This window comes from Ambystoma mexicanum, chromosome 1q, assembly GCF_040938575.1.
Source record: "Ambystoma mexicanum isolate Mex_15411 chromosome 1q, UKY_AmexF1_1, whole genome shotgun sequence".
In the NCBI taxonomy this organism is placed as follows: Eukaryota; Metazoa; Chordata; class Amphibia; order Caudata; family Ambystomatidae; genus Ambystoma; species Ambystoma mexicanum.
The window spans coordinates 1,536,365,579-1,536,383,747 of record NC_090922.1 but is presented as its reverse complement, the minus strand read 5'-3'; the positions used below and the strand labels follow the sequence as shown (position 1 = coordinate 1,536,383,747).

General features: G+C 47.9%; 1 long non-coding RNA gene across 1 annotated transcript in view; it reads right to left on the bottom strand.

Annotated features, from left to right (window-relative positions):
* Positions 1 to 18,169, bottom strand: part of LOC138551124 (uncharacterized) — a 133,907-nt gene that overhangs the window by 72,902 nt on the left and 42,836 nt on the right. Inside the window, exon 3 of the long non-coding RNA XR_011294862.1 lies at positions 4,913 to 5,076. This is a non-coding gene — a long non-coding RNA (uncharacterized lncRNA). The remainder of the gene's footprint in view (positions 1 to 4,912; positions 5,077 to 18,169) is intronic.

Genomic DNA, 18,169 nt, shown 5'->3' with positions numbered 1-18,169 from the left:
CCAAATGTTGTAGGGTTGATAAAGGAATCATGAATTAGATTGGAGGTCCAGAAGAATAAGAAGAGGAAGAATGTGTCTTTGCTGTTAGCGATACTGCGAATGGCACGGGACTGGAGAGTCCCAAGACCATCATTATGATAAATGATGCTCCAGTAAGAATGATGACTGATTCAGGAGCGAAGTATACGTTGCTGACTGAAAAGATATGGAGAATAATTGGTCCATGATGGCTTAATGAATCAGACATTAAACAAGTGCTTATGGTGGCATGAACATAGATATTATTGGATGGTTCGAGGCAAAATTAGCCTTCAAGGATAGAATTGCCAAAGGAAAAGTCTACGTATCAAGAAAAGGAACAATGCCTCTACTTAGCTGGACGCATCAGGCATGGCTGAAGGTCAGATTGGATGCCAGTGCTGAGGAGTCTATATATGTGATTGAATCCAAAGAGATGTCTACAGAGGCAGTGAAGAAGGAGGTGTTCAAGGATGAAATAGGCTGCGCGAAAGGGATTACGCACAAAATACAGCTCAGAGAGAATTGTAAACCGGTTGCACAGAAGCTGAGAAATGTGCCCTTAGCCATGAGAAATGAGGTCAAAAGTGAATTGAAGAAATTGGAAAAGCAGGGCATAATTGAAAGGATTGATGCTTCGTAATGGGTATCACCGTTGGTAGTGGTGAGGAAGAGTTCTGGAAAGGTGAGAGTGTGTATTGACCTCAGAGAACTGAACAAGTGTATCATCCCTGAGAGACATCCACTTCCCAACATTCAAGAGTTGCTATCAACGATGGGGTCAGCAAAAGTGTTTTCGACCCTAAACTTTACTTCTGCATATCACCAAATTTGGCTGCACAAGGACTCAAGGCATCTGACAGCGTTTATAACATCGGAGGGTTTGTATCAATATAAGAGAATGCCATTTGGTCTTATATCAGCAGCTTCAGTGTTTCAGAAGACCATGCATCACATTGTTGATGGTGATGAGGGCATTCTTTTTTTTCAAGATGATATCCTTGTATTTGCTAAAGATCAGGCGGAGCATGATAGAATTCTGGATGGAGCATTGAGGAAATTGCATAAAATGGACATGACATTGAGCAGAGAGACGTCAAAGATTCATAGGGAGCAAATTGAATATCTAGGTCATGATATATTAGAGCAGGGGATTATGCCCAATACGGACTTGATGTCTGCAATCAATAATATGGCTACACCTAGCAACAAAGAACAATTGAGGACATTCTTGGGGATGGCTGAGTATTTTTCTAAATATGTTACAAGGTTTGCTGATCACACAGCGGTATTGAGGGATCTCACCAGAATGAATGTCAAATATGATTGGAATGAAAATTGTGAGAAGGAATTCAATTGCATAAAGAATGCCCTGACAACTGCGCCGGCACTGAAGAACTTTGTAAGAGGACAGTGTACAGTGATCACAACGGATGCCAGTAATGTGGGCCTAGGTGCGGTGTTGGCGCAACTACATGATGGAAAAGAAAAAGTAATTGTGTTTGCTTCCCGGCTGTTAAAGGGAGCAGAAAAGTCATATGCAACTATTGAAAAGGAGGCCTTAGCCATTGTATGGGCAGTGAACAAATTCAGGAGTTTTGTCTGGGGAACACAATTTGAGATAAACACAGATCACAAACCACTTGTGGAACTATTCATGAACAAGGGACTGGACAAAGTATTGGCAAGGATAGGGAGATGGGTTCATAGAATGTAGGAGTTCAATGTAGTGGTTAGGTATATTCCAGGAGTGAGGAATTATGCTGCAGACTGTTTATCTAGGCTTACGAATGTCCAAGAAGTAAGTGGGAGTGAAGATGAAGAAAATCAACAAGAAATTATATGTATGTTACAGGACACAGCCATTGCTAAGGAAGAATGGTTGGAAGGCATGAGTAAAGACATACAATTACAGTTTATGATGGAAAATATAAACAATAAACATGTTCCTCTCAATAAGATCAAGGAGGCAGATGTGCAAGGACTATGGAGCGTCAGAGATGAGTTGAGTGTGCAAGATGGATATTTGCTTAGAGGAGACAGATTAAATCCACCTGAAGATGTCAGAAAGAAAATAATTGAGCTGGGACATGAAGGCCACCAAGGCATATCCAAAACCAAGTGCAGGATAATGAATACATACTGGTGGCCCGGGATGTGATGCGGAAATCGAGAGGATCATAAGAAACTGTATACTTTGTAATAAGTCTGATAAGAGTTGTGTGAGTAGTGAGTACCCGATGGTTATAACTGATGTGCCAAGTAGACCATGGATGAAAGTTGGGATTGATATAATGGATCCGATATGGAGTGAAGGAAGTCAAACATTTTGTGTGGCAATGATCGATATTTTAATAAGATGGGCAGAAGTAAAAATGATGCCTAGTGTCACAACTAAAAATATTATCAATTTCATGGAGGAGGTATGTGGTAGGGAAGGATATCCTGGAGTTATCCTATCTGATAATGGTCCTCAATTTGTCTCGAAAGAGATGGAAGATTATTTAGAAAAGAAATCGACTAAGAATGTGACTAGTGCGGTTTATCACCCACAAACCAATGGTGTAGTAGAAAGATACAACAGGATTCTCAAAGATGCCATTAGATGGCATGGGCCAATGGAATGAGTTGGAAAGAGCAGTCAGAAATGTCATTATGGCACACAGGTTTACTCCCCACAGTTCTACAGGTATATCACCATTTGAATTGAGCAGAGGTAGAAAAGCAACTACCAAGTTATGTCCTGGTTGGATGGGTGAAGTGATAAATATGGGAGTAGTAACTAGTAATGCTGTAAATATGATTAGGCAGAGACAAAATAGGAATAAAGCATGGCATGACAAGAAAAGATTTAGGTGTAATGAAACACTGGAAGTAGGTTGTTTTGTGAGAGTGAAGTTGCCGGAAGCTTTGAGAGTGAAAGGCATTAAGTGGTCTGATCCTATCCAAGTTATTGAAGTGTTGCAACATGCTGTACGAACAAGTGATGGAAGGGTATGGAACAATGGAATAGTTATGGGAATTAATAGTAAAGCTAATGGTGAGAGTATGGACAAAAGTGATGTTGGTGAAAGTAGAGAGAACCAGAAAGTGTCCTTACCAGTAAATTCCATATATGTACCAACTGTGATGAAAACGTCAGTATCGAGGTTTGGAAGAAAGTACCAGAGACCGATATACTTAACAGACTATGTAGAGTAAAGACTTGTCTAGAAAGAAGAGGGATGTGTAGCATGGTAACATCTGCTGCTACATTGGCGTGGAATCTGCAGGGATTCTGGAAGGAGAATGTGGACGTGGAGAGGAGAACATTGAAGCTGATGGTTGGAGAGACTGAAGCATCCTCCTTCAGAGACTCCTGATATATCCCCTTTTAATATATATACATTCATTATACTTAAGTGTATCAATAAACCCTTAATTATATACAACATTATTTCCATCATTTATGCTACAGTTACATATATCGACCAGAGTGCAGGAGTGAAAAGGATCAGACCCTCCCCCTCTTTAGTGATTGACAGGTGAAAATGTGAAAGCCCGGACAAGCCCTGCCTTCCTGTCTAACAGTGTAAACGTCAGTAGCAATGTCCATTGCGGCAGCCAGGTGCCCTTATTATAGGCAGGTACATTAGAAAATAGGTGACACTGCACACACGTATTTAGGAAAACACAAAACATAAAGAAATGTTTACAGAGCATGCACCATAATTAAGACAGAATATAGATTTCTGATACAGAATATAGGTCAGAAAAAGGCAGCCATTTTTCCCAAAATGAATGTCACATCATGTACTACAAGTAAACTGCAGGCCTTTTAACTCCTTAACATTTATAAGGGTTGAGCAAACTATAAATATAGTTCTGTGTTCAATCTTAGGATGGGAGTGCATTGGGCAGAAGCCAATATGCAGTGATCCAGCTGTTTAAATAACAGATTGCATTATTTTTCAACAGTGTTGCTTACAAATGAAGCTGGCATAAAATCAGAGAAACGATAAGCCACACAGCATATCTATGTCTTCGACACAGTGTTCTAAGAAGTCTGAAGCAATGTGTCATTTACAAAACCTGTTTTTCCAGTTTTAAGGTTGTGAAATATATCTCAGGATTTACAAGAAGTAGATAACACCCAGTCATGATGATAAGCATAAATTAGGCCATTGTGGCAGAAAATGATCATGTTATTTCAGGAAGTGTTTATGTCTGCTGGAAACCAAGTGGTGTATTTGACCTTAAAGTAAATTGGCCTATCAAAATAGAAGGTTCATAGTAGCATGCACTTATTGTGTAATTTATGCCACCTTCTAAAACCATGATGAATGCAGAAATGCAATGATATATTTTTTCCAGCCTGTAAACATGGGCTGACTGTAAGGAGCTATGGCTAGGAACTGGACTCTTTAACGCACCCCTTCCTCTGCCCCCCTCTGTATCCTATCCCCTCTGTAAATCTGTTCTGTTGTTACCACTAATAAGTGCTGTGTTATGCATCTGCAATGTTGAACACCTCTGTAAAGTTCTCCGATATGTATCTGTATTGATGTATACCTCTGTAAAGTGCTCCGATATGTATCTGTATTGGTGTATACCTCTGTTAAGTGCTCCGATATGTATCTGTATTTGTGTATACCTCTGTAAAGCACTCCATTGCTTCTCAAAGCTAGAAGAATCAACCATGGACTGACTTCTATCGCTCCTATATGACCGCAGAGCACAAGATTTCAAACCCCCTTATCCACACTCTGGATCATAGGGTTTCTTAGGGCTCTGCTCTTTCTCATTTCCATTTAGTGAATAAATGAAATACTTGGTAACTCTCCTCACAAAATGAGTTTGAAAGGTCTTCACCCACCCTGTAATCATATATGCTTGCAAGACCCACAATACTTACCTTGAAAGAACAGCTCTGCAGGTAGGCACCAGCGGTTGCCTACTTTCTGTGGACTTTCCTCACAACTCTGTTGCAATAGTTGGTGTTGCAGCAGGTCACAGTCAGCAGAGAGGTCTTGCTTGCTTTACACTTGTATGCACAGCCTTTGGTGATGTTAACCGGCACTTGGAAGTAAACAAAAAGTAAAGGCTCTTCGGTGATACACAGCGATAGACACCTTAATATATTGACCATCAAAATGAGATTTCTCTTGAAGAGGGAGTCCCCTTGTATGTATGGCACAAGAAAAGTAACACTCTTGCAGCCTATCACTTCACCTTGGCATCAAGAAATAATGGGTCTGGGTACCAGAATGCAGGTGTATCTTCATGTGCATCCTATGTCCGTCAGGTGTTTAAACATGTCCTCCTCATATGCATTTAATAGGTAATGTGTCCACTGACCACGCGAAGAAGATCACCCGCATCTTCGCCCCCTCCTGTGTATGTAGAACGCGTCTTAAACCTTCCATAACCATATCTCTTCTTTCCAAATGGCTTTGCAGCCCTAATGTCTAATCTGAACTTTTGTCTCCCTCATTTTATCAATCTCCATAAACCTATGAGCCAGCCAGACCTCAGCATCGTGACCTTGACCTCTGGCATTGTTCCAAAATAAAAAACTTATCACAAAAGCTGCACCCTGTAAAGAATAGAATTCACAGACGGAATGTTCTACACACAAACCCTTCCTTATATTTCACTTTTGTTCCTCCTGCAACAAACTGATTGGCCATCGCAATGTCATCTGCCCTCAATCAAGACTAGCTCATGGAAAATGACCTGCAGGGCTACGATTTAGACCTCCTTTATGTGTGCCCTATCACAAGGCAGATATTGGCTCCCACGAGCCATGCTTGATTCTCTTTGGCAGAGACAGGAGAGAAACCTGCCATGGAACATCAAAATGGATGAGGAATGATGTGAGACGGGAGTGGGTGCAAAAAACCAATAGGCGATGAGAAAAGATTGTTATACCATTGCTATTTTGTGCTTCTCTCCTTCACCGTCAACCTCACCACCTCTGAATCTCTTCTTACGTTACAATAGGTCTTCTCTCTCTGCAATGGCCTTTGAAGGTCTCCACTCTCCCACTTTTTTATGCAGAGTTTGTTCTTCGTCTGGGTGCAGCACTACCTCAAGTAACAATGCACAAACACTGAAGATTTGCAAGCGACATACCGATTGTAGTGCAGCTGATTTCTATAACTAATCTTGTTCTGTGACCTCACAGGTGTCACAAAGCTCAGCCGTAATCTCATGTACAGTATATGGCATCAACCAATGTCCTGATCTCCATAACTCCAGCTCTCCCGCTTTCCTCATCCTCCTTGACCTTTCTTTTTCTTTCAACACAGTCAATCACTCTACCCTGATCAATCGACTTCATGAGAACCTGGGCATCATGGATAAGACTCTGGCATAGCTGACCTCATTCCTCTTGGACCTACCCTCCCAGGTCCAACTTGGGTCCTTCCTCTCCACCACTGCTCTCTCTACATGTGGTTTCCCTCAGGGGTCTATCCTCCCATCCTGCCTCTTCAATGTCTATCTGGTCCCTTTGACCCACCTGATCTCCACAGTCTTCTCCAATTTTCAGATTTTTTTGGATGACACTCAGCTCTCCTTCAGGCTTCCCTCAGCCGCCTCTCCATCCTTGCTCTTTTCTGACTGTCTATCCGTGATTCAGGATTGGTGCTCCTCCAACAATCTCTGCCTTAATGCCAGTAAGACAGAGATCATTTTCATTGGGACCCATTCTCCTGCTTTCCCTCTCTCACTCTGAACACCCTCCTTTGGCCGTCTAGCCTTGACTTCCTTTGATGCAAAAAACCTTGGTGTCATCTTCGATTCCACTCTATCCTTCTATCTTCCCATCACGGAACTTGCCAAGAAGTCCCACTTCCAGCTCACCTCCTCAGAGGTATTCTACCTTTTCTCACTTTCCCCAAGAAGCTCACTGTCTCCCGAGCCCTGGTTCTCTCCAGGCTAGACTACTGCAACAGCCTCTTTCTCAATCTGCCTGCCTCTACTCTGCGCCCTCTGCAACTAATCAAGAACAGGACTGTGATACTTATCCTTGGCCTCAAGTTCAGGGAAAGTATCTCTCCTGCTCTGAAATCTCTCCACCGGCTCCCGGGGATATGATATGGTATGATATGGCATTTGTAATGCGCCTATACACAAGTGTTTCAGTGGTGGCTATAAGGATCAAGTTCAAGACCCTCTGCATGATCCACAAGACCTTCTGGGGATGGGCCCCACACTACACCCAACTCTCTCTGCCTAAGAACCTTCCTACTTGATTGTTTCACTCAGTTACCTCCAACTCTCCAAGGATCAGACACTTCTCCAGACAGAGAGTGGGAGGTAAATCTCTCTCCTCTGCAGGTGCCTCCCTCTGGGATGGCCTCCCTGCCCCTCTCAGAATTGATCCAGACCACCTGAAGTTCTGGAAGCAACTCAAGAACCTATTTTTCTCCTCTGCCTTCTCTCTCCTGCTCCGCTGCAAACCTTCCTGTCTGATGCGCTGACTAATTCCATGGTACCCTCAGAGTCTCACTGGGTACAAGGCTCCTCGATGACCTATAGCCTACTGTGCACTTTGGGGCTGTAATGTGTACCCTAAACAACCCCCCTGCCATTTGCACTTACCCAGATGTCCGCTTCCTTGGTTGCACTTCCCCAGAGCCTTGCTGGCCCTGAACACCCTTCCCCCTAACCTCTCCCTTTCACTTCCCCACTCCCTTCTTCCTGCACCTCTCATTGTCACACTTGCATGATCTGAATGTCACAACGCCTAATAAGATATTTTGTCTTGTTTTCTCCCTCTCTTCCCTCCTATGTCTTGTGGCGCCTGGAACACTTGTGTACAGGTATGATAGTAATACAATATCATCATCATCATAACAGCCATAGCACTCCTTCCCAACAAAGATACAAAACTAACAGCACAACAGATCACACAGTGTCCATCACTGCAGTCTACATCACTTCATGCATTCCTGCAACCCACACTTATGAAACGTGCCTGGCTTCTTGAGGATTTTGGCAGAAATGTTCTCAGTCTTGGGCACATCACTCAGCCTGATCATGTGACTGGATTCACAGAATGAGATGTGCTCAGTATTGGGCACACCACCCAGTGAGAAAGGGTGCCTGGTTTCATGGGGAGAAATTTCAACAGTATTGGGCACACCACCTAGCCTGCTCGTGTGACTGGATTCTTGGGAGCGATGTCCTCAATCTTATGCGCACACCCAACTGAGTAGGATGCTTGGCTTCTTGGGAAGTGAAGTCCCCAGTCTTGGGTACAGTACCCAGTCGGGTGGGGTGCTCAACTACTTGGGTACTTGGGGAGTATGTTCTCAGTCTTGGGCACACCACCCAGTCTGCTCGTTTTACTGAAATCTTAGGTGCGATGGCCTCAGTCTTGGGCACATCACTCAGCCTACCCTTGTGTCTGGATTCTTGGGAGCGATGTCCTCAGACTTGGGCGTACACCCAGCCGGGTGGAGGGGTTGGCTTCTTGGAGAGCAATGCTCTCAGTCTTGGGTACACCAACCAGCTGGGTTGGGTGCCTGGATTCTCGGGGAGAAATGTCCTCAATGTTGGGCCCACCACCAAGCAAGTAAGGGTGTCTGGCTTCTTGGGCAGTAAAGTCCTCAGTATTGGGCACACCACCCAGTCTGGTCATGTGACTGGATTCTCAAGGAACAATGTCCTCAGTATTGGACACACCACCCAGTCTGTTCGTGTGATTGGATTCTCAGGGTACAATGTCCTCAGTCTGGGCACTCCACCCAGACTTTGGCTCCCATGTTTCTCTTCTTGGGGCAGAATGATGGGTGCTTGACCCTCTGGTGATTCTCTTTTTTCTTCTACCATCATTCCGTCCATGTCCCATGTTCCCTTCTTCCTGGCGCCGTGTCTGCAGGTGAGATCGTTCTGCGCAGTGTTCCTGTAATCTAGTCATGGTCACTAGTGAATACCCACTTATGGCTGGGATCACTGATCCTTTCATGTTTGGTTACATTCTCAACGTTGACGTCAAGTTTCGCAAACCAAACCTTGTCCCTCTGTCGAATCTTCATTTTGTTGTTCCTTGGTGTCCGGTGTGTGCAAAGTCCTGTACAACTGGGCAGGTAGGTATACCTATTCAGCAGTCGTATAACAGGGTGCCTTCAGTTGCACACAATAGGGCATGTCCGACTTTCTGTAGGTTCATCGGAGCCGTAGCTGCCTCAGTTGCATAACATTGGATTTATTTATTTATTTATTGCACGTTTGTTAGGCGCCTTTAAAAAACCGAGTGGTATTTCCAGGCGCCACAAGGTACTTGGGGAGGGAACAAGGGGAGTAAATGACAATGGCAAAACAGTAAATATACAATGAATGTCCTACTACACCTTGTGGCATTCGGATGCAGTGAGGATAAGTGTATGAGATAGGGAGGGGAGGGGTCGGAGGGAGCAGGGTATGGACAAGTGCTGATGGCAGCTATGGCGGAGGAACCTCAAGGGAGGGATGCTCAGGCACCAGGCAGGGGGCCCGCAAGAGCAGTGCTGAGTGGGGGAGGATGCTGCTGTTGACGGGAATGGGGACCTGGTAACCTGTACGATTCTTGAAGGACCAGGCAACTAATCTCAGCAGCAGTGAGGAGATTAGCAGGGAAGGGAAAGAGGGAAAGAGTTGTGAGAAATTTCCAGAGCTTAAGGAGGTCCGGCTCAAGTCTGAGAGGGGAAGGGAGGCTGTTCTAAAGGGAGGCACCAGCCAAAGAGAGAGACCTGTCCCCCATTCTCTGCTTGGAGAAGCGCTTGACAAGCAGAGACTTGGAGTCAGAGTAGCAGAGGGCTCTTTTCAGGTAAGTATTTAGGGTCAGAATGTTGGAAATAGCTTGGTCCCATGCCCCAGAAGGACTTGTGGATGATGCAGAGGGTCTTGAATTTGATCCAATCAGCCACGGGAGCAATTGAAGAGATTTCAGAGTTGTAGAGATACAATACCTGGGCTTGAGGCCAAGGACAAGTCTTACAATCCTGTTCTGGATAATTTGTAGAGGTCAGATAGTAGAGGCAGGTAGATTTAGAAAGAGGCTGTTGCAGTAGTCCAGACTAGAGAGGACCAGAGCTCTGGAGAGAGTGAGCTTCTGGGGGAAAGTGAGGAAAGGAAGAATACCTCTGAGGAGGGGCAGCTGATAGTTTGATCTCTTAGAGACATCAGAGATGTGAGGAGAGAAGGAGAGGCTGGAGTTGAAAATGACACCAAGGTTCTTAGCCTCACAGGAAGGAGCAGGAAGAGGGCCCAGAGTGGGAGGCCAGAGAGAGAGAGAGGGGGGAAAGGAGGGAGCTGGTGTCCCAATGATGAGGCTCTCAGTCTTTGTGGCATTTAGGCAGAGATAATTAGCAGCACACCATTCCTGAACTGCGGCACAGCAGTCTGGTATGATAGAAGGGGAAGAGGCAGGTGAGGGGAGCCCAAAAGAGAGCAGGGTGTAATCCGCATAACACTGAAAGAGGGAGCAGAAAGTAGTGATGCAGTGGGCAAGATCTGCCAGGTAGTGGCTGGTGGAAAGTTCAGACCCCTGGGGAACACCACAAGTAGAGAGAGAGAGAGACCGAAGAGAGGAAAGACCCCATTTAGACCTGAGAAGGTCAGTCAGTGAGAAAGGAGGTCAGACAGGCCAGGGCCTGATCAGTGATACCCAGGTCATTATGGAGGATGATTGAGCAGGACGGCATGGTTGACCGTATCAAAAGCAGAAGAAAGATCGAGGTGAATGTGGACAGAAGGAAGGTTAGAGCTAAGGTTAGAGAGCAGGTCTTTGCAGATGTTGTGGAGAGCAGTTTCCGTGCTTCTGGCAGCTCCGTGTAGAAAACCAACAGATTCAGTGTTCAGATTAAGCTGGGAGATGGCCAGCTTTTCCAAGACTTTGCCCAGGAAAGGAGTGATGGAGATCGAGCGATAATTAGCCGGAGAGGAAGGATTGGCAGAGGGCTTCTTTAGAACGGGGTGAACAAGGGAGTGCTTAAGGGAGGAGGGGAAGGTTCTAGTGGCAAAGGAGCGATTGCAGAAATTGGCCATGGCTGGAGCAAGGGTGTCAATGTGGTCCTTGATGGTTCTGGATGAGCAGGGGAGCACCTGCTTTGAAAAGGCTGTCATAGATCGGACTGGTCTACAAACATCGTCTGGGGTGAGCAAGTTAAAGGAGGAGAAAGGAAGAGGAGAGACGGCTACAGGTGGGCCAGGTGTGGAGGAGGAGGTATAGTAAGAGAGTTTGGACCGGATGTGCACCAGGATCACCGCAGGAGCTCCCGGTATGGGTGATTCCTTAATTTCACTAACCGGTATTTAGCCGCTCCTCCCGGCATCCTCTCTCTTCTTCCTTCCGGTGTTCTTCGGCTCCACATCCACTTCTCGGGAGCCCGGAAAGCAGTGCTCACCTTCTTCGAACTTCAGTGCGTGTTGCTGGTAGCGCAGCTCTTCACACACAGACACTACCAGTGTCCTGCCGTATTTGGGAGACTGCCGTGCCCAAAAGATCTGGATTTGGGCACCCGGCAAAGGAGACTGTACCGTTCTCTACCCTCTCAGGTTTCTTTATCGCTCAGGCCAGCTTCCCTCCTCTCTTCCAGGCCAGTTTCTCCTCCCCTGTTGGCATTCCCACCTTTTATGCACCTGTGACCTGTTAACTGGTTGCCAGTGCAAGTCCTTGATGTCAATTGCCTGACCACAATTACTTTCTGGACATGCCTGATCCTCACAATAGTCTTCAAGAGTCTTCCTCATCTCAGAACCAGAGTGGTGAAAATGAATGTTAGTGTGTTTAACTCCTAGTCGCCTCTTCATCATCCCAGTACTAGAGCGGTGTGACTGAGTCGAAGTATGCCTCACTCTCAATTGTTTCTTCCCTATTTGTGCCTGATATTTCTCTGAAAATATACTAGGGGGTTGATATGTGTTGAAATGTGTTTACTCTCTCTAAACAAGGACGTATCTTCCCATTTAACCTCTTCTTAGTGCCAGTATACTGATGGCATCTCCTAGGGTCATTTGGAAAGGAAGAAAAGGGGAAAGGATGACAACAGCCTACAAAGGCTGCTAGGACTGAAGGTTCATCATGAAAAGGGAATGGAGGATACCATGTCTCACCCAAGGACGTAGTCTCACCACTACCCAAATCTCCTTCACCCAGGTGAACCTCCCTCGCATATCCCCCCCCAGGGTTGGGATCCAAAAGCGATGGCCTTTCCTTGGCCACCTGAGCAGAGGATGTTGGGGAAAAGAAAGTGAGGACGCCCCCAGGTTCCTCACAGTAAGCAATCCGCTGAATGGCCCCCTCCTGGTCGATATCGCAAAGTTACATTGTGCCATCAGAGCCAGCATTCAATGTTAGCCAGTGGGTGCTGTGATGATCCTTGCATAATGGAAGTAGGGGCTTGGGATGTGTGACCTTGACAACAGGGCATTAAATATGTATAGCTAGAAGGGTTGAGTACCCCAAATTACACCCAGTGCCTCCCTCTATGTTGGGTGAGGGCATGGCTGGCATAAGCTATGGATCATTGGTGTTCTCATTCTGTAGGAGCACAGCTCATAGCCCAGCTGGACTGGCGTTCACCACCAGCCTGGACGAATGGCTAGGGATAGATAACTTCATTGTCGACTCCCCAGTGAGTGCCTCCTCCGTGGCTTGAACAGCTGTTTCTTCGATGTGACTCCATTGCCTCTCTTGGTCTTTATTCGTCAACCTCCAAAGTGGTTCTGTGAGCAATGCGACCCACTGAATGTGCATCCCGCAAGCTTCACCATTCCAAGGAAGCAGCACATTGCGCCCAGGTAGGTGTCCAGACAAAAACGGTACCTCACATGTGTGGATGCACCCACCGCGGAGAAAAGGGAAAAGGCCTACCCACTGATAAGCCCAAGCCTTTCGGCAAAGCAGATTTTGCTCATGTGGACAACCTACAGATTTGGGCCTAGGGTGTCGAAGCCATCAAGGAAAACAGAGAGCCCCATGCATTTCCGAAAAGAAGACACCCGTGGGCACCCCCCTTTCCACTAAAAACATCCATGGTTGTTCAGTTGCCCCCCAAACCCACCCAAAACAAGTTAAAATTAGTTTTATTTTTGTTTTGCCCCTTTCCTAGGGGCAGATGGGCACATATGTGTGGGCATATGCCCCCGGGGGGGCAAAACATACTGCCCCACGCTTGGGGGGTGGCTCTGCCAATATTTGCAGTGGCCTCCCCCACCACAAATGGATGGGGGCATCTCATGTACCCTTTCCCTGGGGGCAGAAATCTGCCCCCATGGAAGGCTACATAAGGTGCCCCCATCCACTTAGGGGTGGAAGAGGGCGACCCCGCCTTTCAAACACAAAAAATCCTGGTGGTCTAGTGGGCCCCCCACCCCCACCGAAAACAAGTTATAATATATATAAACAAATATATATATATTTGTTTTGCCCTTCCCTAGGGGCAGATGGGCACATGAGTGTGACCATCTGCCCCCAGAGGGGTGGCAAAACGTACTGCCCCAGGCTTGGGGGGCAGGGTGGCTCTGCCAATATTTGCAGTGGCCTCTCCCCTCACCCCAAATGGATGGGGGCATCTCATGTACCCCTTCCTAGGGCCAGAAATCTGCCACCAGGGAGGGCTACATAAGGTGCCCCCATCCACTTAGGGTGGGGGGAGGGCCACCCCCATTTCAAACACAACAAATCCTAGTGGTCTAGTGGGCCCCACCCACTCCCACCCAAAACAAGTTATAATATATATATATGTTTGTTGTGCCCTTCCCTAGGGGCAGTTGGGCACATGTGTGTGGCCATCTGCCTCCAGGGGGGTAAAGGCATACTGCCCCAGGCTTGGGAGGGGTGGCTCTGCCAATATTTGCAGTGGCCTCTCCCCCCCACCCCAAATGGATGGGGGCATCTCATGTACCCCTTCCTAGGGGCAGAAATCTGCCCCCAGGGAGGGCTACATAAGGTGCCCCCCATCCACCTAAGGTGGGGGGGAGAGGGCCACTCCCTTGTAAAAATCCCTGGTGGCTAGTGGTCCCACCCGCACCCATCCCACCCAAAACTACGTTTATTTTTTTAATCCTTTTTTTTTGCCCCCCTTCCCTGGGGGCAGATGATCACCCATCTGCCCCCAGTGTATTGCCCCCATGCTTTAGGGGCCAGGGGGGAGAAGGAAGCTTACATAGTAAGCAGCCCCTCCCCCCACTTCAAAAACAGATCCCTGCATGACACACCAAACACATGTTCTGGGGGGGATAAATGATATTACATCCCCCCCACTTAGAATTGTGGGGGGGATTTGTCCCCCTGTCCCCCCATGTCCAACGCGCATGGATGGCAGGGACGTTGGAGAGGCTGAATTAGGTGTCAGCAGAGTGGCGATGGTAGGGACGTTGGTGAGGCTGAATTAGGTGTCAGCAGAGTGGCGATGGTAGGGACGTTGGTGAGGCTGAATTAGGTGTCAGCAGAGTGGCGATGCCAAGCAAGGACGGTGGTGAGGCTGAATTATCAGTCAGCAGAGAAACGATTGCAGGGACGTTGGTGAGACTGAATTAGGTGTCAGCAGAGAGGCGATGGCAAGGACGTTGGAGAGGCTGAATTAGGAGTCAGCAGACAGGCGATGGCAGGGACGTTTGTTTTATTCGTATTTATATAGTGCACAACTTCCCGAGGACATCGTGGCACTTGTTACAGTACAATGCTTAGTTACAGAGTAATAATGCATGCATTTGTTACATAATGAGCAGTTAGGGCACGGATACAATATATATATAAGGTTACAATATAGTTATATTACATTTTTGTCTATATTACAATATACATGACAGGAATAGAGGAAGAAGTCGCAGTGCTAGTTGAGGAAAGTGGTCTTGCGGTTGTTGCGGAAGACAGAGATGGAAGTTTCAGCTCTAAGGGTGACAGGGAGTGAGTTCCATAGTTTCGGTGCAATATAAGAAAAGTCTAGACCTAGAATGGACGGTGAACTCTTGGGGATCATTATAGTGTAGAGTGGCTGTGTGGGTGCGTGCAGCTGTGACAGGAGATGACAGAGATATCGTACGACTAGTGCTGGGGCAGTGGGGGTCACAGGTGGGACACAATCATCAAAAATATGGTGCCTAGTTTCAATTTCCAACATAGATCAGGCAAAGGCTAAGTAGTGGCAGAATACATGTGGGTAGCAGCTCAGCAAAAAATAAAGTGTCTAGATTCGATTTGAGAGGCTGAATTAGGTGTCATCAGAGAGGCGAAGGCAGGGACGTTGGAGAGGCTGAATTAGGTGTCAGCAGTGAGGCGATGGCAGAGACGTTGGTGAGGCTGAATTTGGTGTCAGCAGAGAGGCGATGGGAGGGACGTTGGTGAGGCTGAATTAGATGTCAGCAGAGAGGCGATGGCAGGGACATTGGAGAGGCTGAATTAGGAGTCAGCAGAGAGGCGCTGGGAGGGACGTTTGAGAGGCTGAATTAGGTGTCAGCAGAGAAGCGATGGCAGGGACGTTGGTGAGGCTGAATTAGGAGTCAGCAGAGAGGCAATTGCAGGTACGTTGGAGAGGCTGAATTAGGTGTCAGCAGAGAGGCGATGGCAGAGACATTGGTGAGGCTGAATGAGGTGTCAGAAGAGAGGCGATGGCAAGTACGTTGGTGAGTCTGAATTAGGTGTCAGCAGAGAGGCGATGGCAGAGACGTTGGTGAGGCTGAATTAGGTGTCAGCAGACAGGCGATGGCAGGGACGTTGGTGAGGCTGAATCAGGTGTCAGCAGAGAGGCGATGCCAGGGACGTTGGTGAGGCTGAATTAGGTGTCAGCAGAGAGGCTATGGCAGGGACGTTGGTGAAGCTGAATTAGGTGTCAGCAGAGAGGCGATGGCAGGGACGTTGGTGAGGCTGAATTAGGAGTCAGCAGAGAGGCAATGGAAGGGACGTTGATGAGGCTGAATTAGATGTCAGCAGAGAAGCGATGCCAGGGTCATTGGTGAGGCTGAATTAGCAGTCAGCAGAGAAACGATGGCAGGGACGTTGGTGAGACTGAATTAGGTATCAGCAGAAAGGCGATGGCAGGGACGTTGGAAAGGCTGAATTGGGAGTCAGCAGAGAGGTGATGGCAGGGACGTTGGTGAGGCTGAATTAGGTGTAAGCAGAGAGACCATAGCAGAGACGCCATAGCAGAGACGTCTGTGAGGCTGAATTAGGAGTCAGCAGAGAGGCGATGGCAGGGACGTCAGGGAAGCTGAATTAGGTGTCAGCAGAGAGGCGATGGCAGGGATTTTGGTGAGGCTGAATTAGGTGTCAGCAGAGAGGCGATGGCAGGGACGTTGGTGAGGCTGAATTAGGTGTCAGCAGAGAGGCGATGGCAAGGACGTCGGTGAGGCTGAATTAGGTGTCAGCAGAGAGGCGATGACAGGGACGTTGGTGAGGCTGAATTAGGTGTCAGCAGAGAGGTGATGCCAGGGTCATTGGTGAGGCTGAATTAGCAGTCAGCAGAGAAACGATGGCAGGGACGTTGGTGAGACTGAATTGGGTGTCAGCAGAGAGGCGATGGTAGGGACGTTGGAGAGGCTGAATTAGGAGACAGCGGAGAGGGGATGCAGGGACGTTGGTGAGGCTGAATTAGGTGTCAGCAGAAAGGCCATAGCAGGGACGTCTGTGAGGCTGAATTAGGTGTTAGCAGAGAGGCGATGGCAAGGATGTCGGTGAGGCTGAATTAGGTGTCAGCAGAGAGGCGATGGCAGGGACGTCGGCGAGGCTGAATTGGGAGTCAGCAGAGAGGTGATGGCAGGGACGTTGGTGAGGCTGAATTAGGTGTAAGCAGAGAGGCCATAGCAGGGACGTCTGTGATGCTGAATTAGGAGTCAGCAGAGAGGCGATGGCAGGGACGTCAGGGAAGCTGAATTAGGTGTAAGCAGAGAGGCGATGGCACGGACGTCGGTGAGGCTGAATTAGGTGTCAGCAGAGAGGCGATGGCAAGGACGTCAGTGAGGCTGAATTAGGTGTCAGCAGAGAGGCGATGACAGGGACGTTGGTGAGGCTGAATTAGGTGTCAGCAGAGAGGTGATGCCAGGGTCACTGGTGAGGCTGAATTAGCAGTCAACAGAGAAACGATGGCAGGGACGTTGGTGAGACTGAATTAGGTGTCAGCAGAGAGGCGATGGCAGGGACGTTGGAGAGGCTGAATTAGGAGTCAGCAGAGAGGGGATGGCAGGGACGTTGGTGAGGCTGAATTAGGTGTCAGCAGAGAGGCCATAGCAGGGACGTCTGTGAGGCTGAATTAGGTGTTAGCAGAGAGGCGATGGCAAGGACGTCGGTGAGGCTGAATTAGGTGTCAGCAGAGAGGCGATGGCAGGGACGTCGGTGAGGCTGAATTGTGAGTCGGTAGAGAGGTGATGGCAGGGACGTTGGTGAGGCTGAATTAGGTGTCAGCAGAGAGGCGATGGCAGGGACGTTGGAGAGGCTGAATTAGGAGTCAGCAGAGAGGCAATGGCAGGGACGTTCGAGAGGCTGAATTAGGTGTCAGCAGAGAGGCGATGGGAGGGACGTTGGTGATGCTGAATTAGATGTCAGCAGAGAAGCAATGCCATGGATATTGGTGAGGCTGAATTAGGAGTCAGCAGAGAGGCGATGGCAGGGACGTTCGAGATGCTGAATTAGGTGTCAACAGAGAGGCGATGGCAGGGACATTGGAGAGGCTGAATTAGGAGTCAGCAGAGAGGCGATGGCAGGGACGTTCGAGAGGCTGAATTAGGTGTCAGCAGAGAAGCGATGGCACGGACGTTGGTGAGGCTGAATTAGGAGTCAGCAGAGAGGCGATGGCAGAGACATTGGTGAGGCTGAATTAGGTGTCAGCAGAGAGACGATTGCAGGTACGTTGGAGAGGCTGAATTAGGAGTCAGCAGAGAGGCGATGGCAGGGATGTTGGAGAGGCTGAATGAGGTGTCAGAAGATAGGCGATGGCAAGTACGTTGGTGAGGCTGAATTAGGTGTCAGCAGACAGGCGATGGCAGGGACGTTGGTGAGGCTGAATCAGGTGTCAGCAGAGAGGCGATGCCAGGGACGTTGGTGAGGCTGAATTAGGTGTCAGCAGAGAGGCTATGGCAGGGACGTTGGTGAAGCTGAATTAGGTGTCAGCAGAGAGGCGATGGCAGGGACGTTGGTGAGGCTGAATTAGGAGTCAGCAGAGAGGCAATGGAAGGGACGTTGATG